This window comes from Dendropsophus ebraccatus, chromosome 2, assembly GCF_027789765.1.
Source record: "Dendropsophus ebraccatus isolate aDenEbr1 chromosome 2, aDenEbr1.pat, whole genome shotgun sequence".
Taxonomy (NCBI): Eukaryota; Metazoa; Chordata; class Amphibia; order Anura; family Hylidae; genus Dendropsophus; species Dendropsophus ebraccatus.
The window spans coordinates 49,994,221-50,001,530 of NC_091455.1; positions in this window are offsets into that span (position 1 = coordinate 49,994,221).

Consider the following 7,310-nt stretch of genomic DNA (forward strand, 5'->3'; position numbering starts at 1 on the left):
ACTATACACTGACCAATTTTACTATAAAGTGGCCAACCCATTTAACAAGAGGCTTTATTCCTTTCAGATGGGTAACATGTGACCAGTAGAACCAATCTTATAGATACATTTGATAGAAATAGATTTCTCTGACATTCTTTATATCTAAGGCCCCGTTCCCACTGAGGAAAGGTAGCGGAATTCCGCGACGGAATTGTCCGCCGCGTAATGCCGTTAGCCTCCCGCTCATAATGGGAGTCTATGGGAGGCGCGCGCTCCTGCTCTGTACGCGCTGAAGAATGAACATGTTCATTCTTCAGCGCGGACAGGGCAGGAGCGCGCGCCTCCCATAGACTCCCATTATGAGCGGGAGGCTAACGGCATTCCGCGGCGGACAATTCCGTCGCGGAATTCCGCTACCTTTCCTCAGTGGGAACGGGGCCTAAGAAGGAACTCCAACTCTTCTTCTTATATTAATGTGTCGACCTACATAAGTGATTTTATCCTTGGACGCTATCTATGTTACCCTTCAAAGGATAACCTTTACACTTTTCTCTATGTACTATGCTAGGGACAACAATTTGCCTTTGATAAGATACTCTAAGCGTTATACTTGTTTACCCTTGTGTGAGTTTACAATTACACATGTCTTCACATATTCTTTTATGCATCCTTTTTTATATGTTATTCTGTTACCTCTATGTTGGAGTCTTGTGCTGGGATTTTTGCTGTTTATAAATTATAAGTTTTAATAAAAATTAAGTTTACAAATAAAAAATCTGCTTTGGTTTTATTGACCTGGATGTATTTTAAAGCAAACCATAAATAATGTCACCGTATATACCGTCACTAACAACATTAAAAAGTGACAAACACTGTGCCACACTTAGGCTATGTTCACATGTCCTAAAAGACCGGCCGTTCCTTGACCCAGGCTGGGTCACGGAATGGCTGGTCACTGCACGGATCATGCCAACCAATACTTAAGTAACGGCCAGATGATCTTTCGGCCGCAGGGTTCTGATGCGGGCGCACCAGCGTGCGCCTGCATCCGAACCTCCCATAGCACATAGTGGAGCCGCTCGCTTCACTGTGTGAACTGACAGGGTTTCCAACGGCCGCAATTCATTGAATTGCAGCCGCAGAAAACTGACATGTCAGTTATTTGCGGCCCCGTGCAGGATCCTGGCCGGAGCGCATACGAGGTGTATACGCTCCGGCCGGGATCCCATAGAACAATAGGCTGATGGCAACAACGGCTGTACTTTTACGTAGTGTGAACATAGCCTAACACGGCATACAGCGGCCTCATAACACCACAGTACCAGAGGGAGGATAGGCATGAAGAATCATCATTTTATACCATGATCTCAAGAAAACCCTTACTGTTTTTCTATTATGACATATGAATATGCAAAAGAAAAGAGCCCGTGGAGCCTCATTTAAGAGTCTCAAAACAGAGGACTAGCCAGATATCCATCCGGTCCTTCCCAGAGGTATATCTGGCTAGTCCTGTGTTTTGAGACTCTTAAATGAGGCTCCACTGGCTCTTCTTTTGCATATTCATGTTTCCCAGGGAGCAATGCACCTAGGATTTCACTGCATTGAGCGCTTTAACCGGCAGCCGGCAGTGTTATCGTTTTGCTGGTCTCCCTGAGATCAGTGATCTGTTACTTTTATTAATACATATGGACATAATGGAAGTGGCTTGCTGGGCCAACTTCAATTTAAAATCTGACTGCCTGGACTGGACTTCAAAATTCCATATTTTCCATGCCTCCCGAGGACTGCATCCAACTTCTTCAACCGACCACCACTAATCAAATGTTGCACGCTCGGGTTCGGACAAAGCTGAGCACAATCGACGTTCGCTCATCCCTACCAGTAATACAATAATATCACCTTATACAAAGTAAATTATGTGACCAGATCCATTCTTTTTAATGTGCCAAACTGATACATTTGTGCCATTGTATTTCTCATCTTGGGAGACAGAACCCACAATACACATAAAAGCAATAGTTTTAACGTCAGGGGCAGAGTAGACTTATATGTATTAGTAGAACTTCTGCATTATGTTAGGAGGAAGGAAGTTACAGCCAGGAGATAATATAAGTCAGTGTGATAAAGAAACCCTGTACTGCATATAGCTGAAGATAATACTGATACCACCATTTAGAACTGAACTTTAGAAATGAAAATGAAGAGAAGTATTAGCACTTTTGACCCCTGCCCAAAACAGCAACGGCGCTCGATAGGCGACATGTAAATAAGATTCTTCATTTCAGGCTCTATTTAGTCCTTATCTATTGTCAGGATTTGTCATTGTTATCAGATTGGAGGGGTGATCTGTCGAGCAGACAATACCTTGGGTAAGGACTAAGGGCCGTATTACACGGCTCCATATTTTGGAGCAACAGAGTGCCAACCTGTCCTATTACACGCACCGACATTGGGGGGAGGGGCATCGGGAGCAGTGGGAGGTGCTGCCCGGATGATCTGTACATGGTCCAGGTGGCCCATAGAAGAGAGCGCCACCTGCTGCCTATAGCAATCGTTTTTTAAAAACATGCTTTAAGACAAGGATTAGCCGAGATCGTGCATATCAGCTGATCGTTGCGTTTTAGCATGACCTAATACACTAAACAATTATCGGCCGATAATCATTTTGTGTAAGAGTACCCTAAGGGCCCTATTACATGGAGCGATTATCTGACAAATCAGACTGACTGCAAGACTGAGCTTATATACTCTGTCTGATCCTATATACTGTGGTATCTGACTGGAGAGCACTATGTTGATCTAGAAGGGTGTAGATGGGATGTCTGCAGTCTGTATGCACAGTAGATAACAGATATTTGTCATTTTCCCATACAAATACAGAGAGAAATGTGTCTTGATGGACATGTGTCTTTTTTCAACCGTATTAACTATGTAACTATGAAATCATCCTGTGCATGAAGTATACAGTATATACTATGTCTGATCCTATATACTATATACTGTGATATCTGACTAGACTAGAGGATACTATGTTGATCTAGAAGGGTGTGGATGTGATGTCTGCAGACTGTATGTACAGTAGATAAAAGATATTTGACATTTTCCCATACTAATACAGAGAGAAATCATCCTGTCCATGAAGTACAGTATATCATTCTAACTCCAGCATATGGGGTCCATAGACCCAGCTTCAGGTAAACTCTGAGCACTGCCCACCTCAGTAGCTGCACTGAGCATTTCATATCATTTACTTGATATATTCCTTTATAAAATAAAATAAAAAAAACAGTTACTAGTCATGCCTCCTCTTTGATTTCCAGAAAATGTATATGACTTATGTATGAAAATTAATATATTTTTTTTTCAAATAGTAGACGATCAGGAAGACTATAACAATGGATCAGAAGCATTTGCACTTGTATCCACACCCCTTAGGCTTATTATATTGGTTAATCTTTAACACATGAGATATCCAGATCACTAATATCCTGCCAAAACTAACACTCCTTGTAGTAATGTTTCAATGACATAAGTCCTGGCCTGGGCTCAGTAAATTATTTTCTGTAATTTATTACACAGGCTTTGTTTGCATTGTTCTTACACTCTGATATGGTTTTAGCAATGGCGGCACTCTTTTATTTTGCAAAGCTGCCACAGTGAATAGAGTTGACACCTAAGGTCATTGTTTCTTATTGCAGGTATCTTCTATTTCTTCTGCTTTTGCCTTCAATGCTGTCTGAGATAGTTGCCAGGAGTCTATCTCATTGACTGATTCCAGAGTAATGGATCAGGCAGTCCTGTTTAAGGGAGTTTTAATAGTTATCCAGGGTCTTTCTCAGTGCAAACAATAGAGAAAGTTTTTCTTATTTTCTTTTTCCTTAGTTGTTATTTTTTTCAAGGCCCTATTACACCAACAGATCTGACGACAGATTATCTGCCAAAGATTTGAAGCCAAACCCAGGAACAGACTATAAACAGAGAACAGGTCATAAAGGAAAGACTGGATTTCTCCTCTTTTCAAATCCACTCCTGGGTTTGGCTTCAAATCTTTGGCAGATAATCTGTCGTCAGATCTGCTGATACTGATATTTAGGGTACTATTACACCAAGCAATTTTCCGACGATTAACGATTAACGATAAACGATCTTAAACAACCGCTAAGGCAAACGACCTGAAATCGTTCGCCCAAGTACACGAAACGATGATCGTTATTTATGATCGTTCTTGCGGTCGTTTAGTCGTCGCTATTGCGTACGTTTCAGCTGTGAATTTTTATTCCACCGAACGATGTGCGAACGATGTGCGAACGATGAGCGAACGATCAAACGATAAAAATAGGTCCGGATCCTATTAAACGATCAACGATTTCTCGTTGGTCGTTTAATCGTTGCCTGCTATTACACGAAATGATTATCGTTCAAATCCGAACGATTTAACGATTTTTCGAACGATAATCGTTCCGTGTAATACCACCCTTAGAAGACACACAGGGGGAGATTTATCAAACTGGTGAAAAGTGAAACTGGCTCAGTTGCCACAGAGTCCACCTTTCATTCCTCACAGATTCTTTGGGAAAAAAAAGGTGGAATCTGATTGGTTGCTAGGGGCAACTGAGCCAATTCTACTTTACACCATGTTTGATAAATCTTCTCTTGCAATCTTTAGACTTCTGTCTCAGAAGTGTTTTTCTGGGTCTTAGTGGTGTCAGGTTGTTTCATTTGGCTTAGTTTAGCCTAGGGCTATTGCAGGGACATTACTGGATCACTAAGGTTAGCTTTTTTTGTTTAGGGAAAGATTAGGGAGAGCTATTTAGGACCTTTTCTTGTGTCCTTATCATGTTATTACCAGCTGTCATTCCCAGCTTTTATTCCCATCCTGTCCATGTAGCATATGTGGTTCATAGATCCTGTTCATTTGTATCCTCTCCAGTTCCACTCATGCAAAAGGTAGTTGCCATCTTATTCTTGTTACCCTGGATATTGGTTTCTCCTGTGACTGCTTGCTGGTCATTCTGTTCTGCTCTACTAAAGTCCTGAGGGTATTTGAGTACTGGGAGCCATAGTTAGGACCCAGGAAAAGCAACTGCTATATGTAAATCCCAGGTCTTCAGCCTAGCTACTAGCCAACATTCTTATGGTCTTTGACTAATTTGTCAACATGTGGTAGAACTGGTGTTTGCTTCTATTGTAGCATAGTAGCATATAAGTCGTATAGGTTTCTGCCTGCTCTAGACTGCATTGGATTCTCATTGGAATTGGCTTCTCATCTTGACAGTGGCATGACATGAGTTTAGTGAACCTCAATGCAAAATATGTAATGGTGTCCCTAACTGTACTTACTAGTGGGCAACCTAAAGCAATAACTACCAGATATAAGGGATGCATAACATAACCTGATAATAAGGAGCAATTGAGCAATGGCCTGTCTGGTGCATGCGGAGCAGGAGGAGGACAATCCTCAGATAGTCAGAGTCCGGGAGGCCTATAGAACAGGAATGGGGAACCTTCGGCCCTCCAACTGTTGCAAAACTACAATTCCCATCATGCCTGGGCAGCCAAAGCTAAAACTTTGGCTGTCCAGGCATGATGGGAATTGTAGATTTGCAACAGCTGGAGGGCCGAGGTTCCCCATCCCTGCTATAGAAGATAGTGGCAGTCTACTTCTGCTGTTCCTATTACACAGAGCAATGGTCAGCAGACCATCACTATCTTTGTAGTTTTGATAGGACATGGTTTAAGACAACGATCAGCCAACATCACACATGTCGGCTTATCGTAGCCTTTTAAGATGACCTATTACACCAAATGATTATCGGCCAAGTACGTCCGATAATTGTTTGGTATAACAGGGCCCCTAACTTCTACCTCCACACTTTATCTAAGTATGTACTTGAAAAGGCACCTAGAAATGTCACCACACATAGATAACTTACAATTATCCCATAGAACATGGATAGTTATCACTAGGAATCAAGGGCACTTTAAAAATAAATTAATAATAAAAATACACACATTGATATCCTATCAAACGTAAAATAAATATTTGATGCAGTGATTAGGGTATAATTGCAAATCTCCATCATAAAGCTAATCTAATAGGAGCAAAGGGTTATAAAATATATACCACGTATCTTTTACCTGGGACATCTGTCTCTACTTACTGTAACAGCTTATAGCTAATATAAATACATAGACACTATATTTACATCTGTTGTCGATATTGTTGTACATCCAGGGCGATGCACTGTACTACGCTGATCTCTATGAGAGATCAGTGCAGTGAGCATAGAAGTCCCCAAGGGGAAATTATATCTATCTATCTTTGATATGGCCGCATGTGGATTTGCCCAAACTATTAAATTATAACATTCCTGATCTCGCATTGTAAATGGTGTAGGAGCAAATAAATTCCAAAGTGCAAAATTGCTGTGATAAAAAAATTGCTGTGATCAAAAAGTTGCATATATATATACAGTACGCAATCAAGGTACCGATAGAAAGTACAGATCATGGCGCAAAAAATTACACCTCAGATTTTATAGGAGTACATTTTATATGATTTTTCTAACCCTATATTTCTTATCGCCTAGTCCTCCTAGAATCCTAGAAGGTTGATGGTATGGAAGAGGGAACAGAGCACCACAAACCACTGCATTTGGTACTATTCGTTTTTTTTTGTCATCTGCTTGAGTTGAAGTGAGCTTTTACTTACCTACACTTTGGAGGGATGGCTATGGGGACCGCACCATCGGGTAGGCACTTATGTGTATTTGTTTATGGACGCTGGTTTTGCAGACCCTGGATGGAGGGTGTGAACTGGTGCTTAATGGCACTGGCAATATGCCTTGGGCCCTAATGCAATTAGTCATTGGATGTATTTCCAACTATGGCCTGGCCTATTTTACCTTCTATTTAGTGCATTGCATAGTTGTGGCCGTAATGAAAGACAAAGGGATTAAGTTGAACCCTATACCTATTGGCCCTCATTTGCTCTGAGTATGCTTCCTATCTATGCCTACTAGCAAAATGACCGCGGCTGAAGATTACAACACGTAGACATGTGTGAGCTATGCTAGGAATGACAGTCGGTTAGTAGGTGGCACTCATACAGATCAACTTTACCCCTAATTTTCCATAAAATATGCTGCAAAATCTGAAAAAATTATTTGCGTGGTGAAATAAAAATAAAAAAAATTCATCTTGAGATGTTTTGTGTTTTCGCCATCCGCCCTGTGGTGAAACTAAGGCCTAGTTTACACATATCTGGCAGCGTTTCCCTTCCGGTGCAGGAGAGAAGCACCGGAGGGAAACGCATCTCTGAACTGATC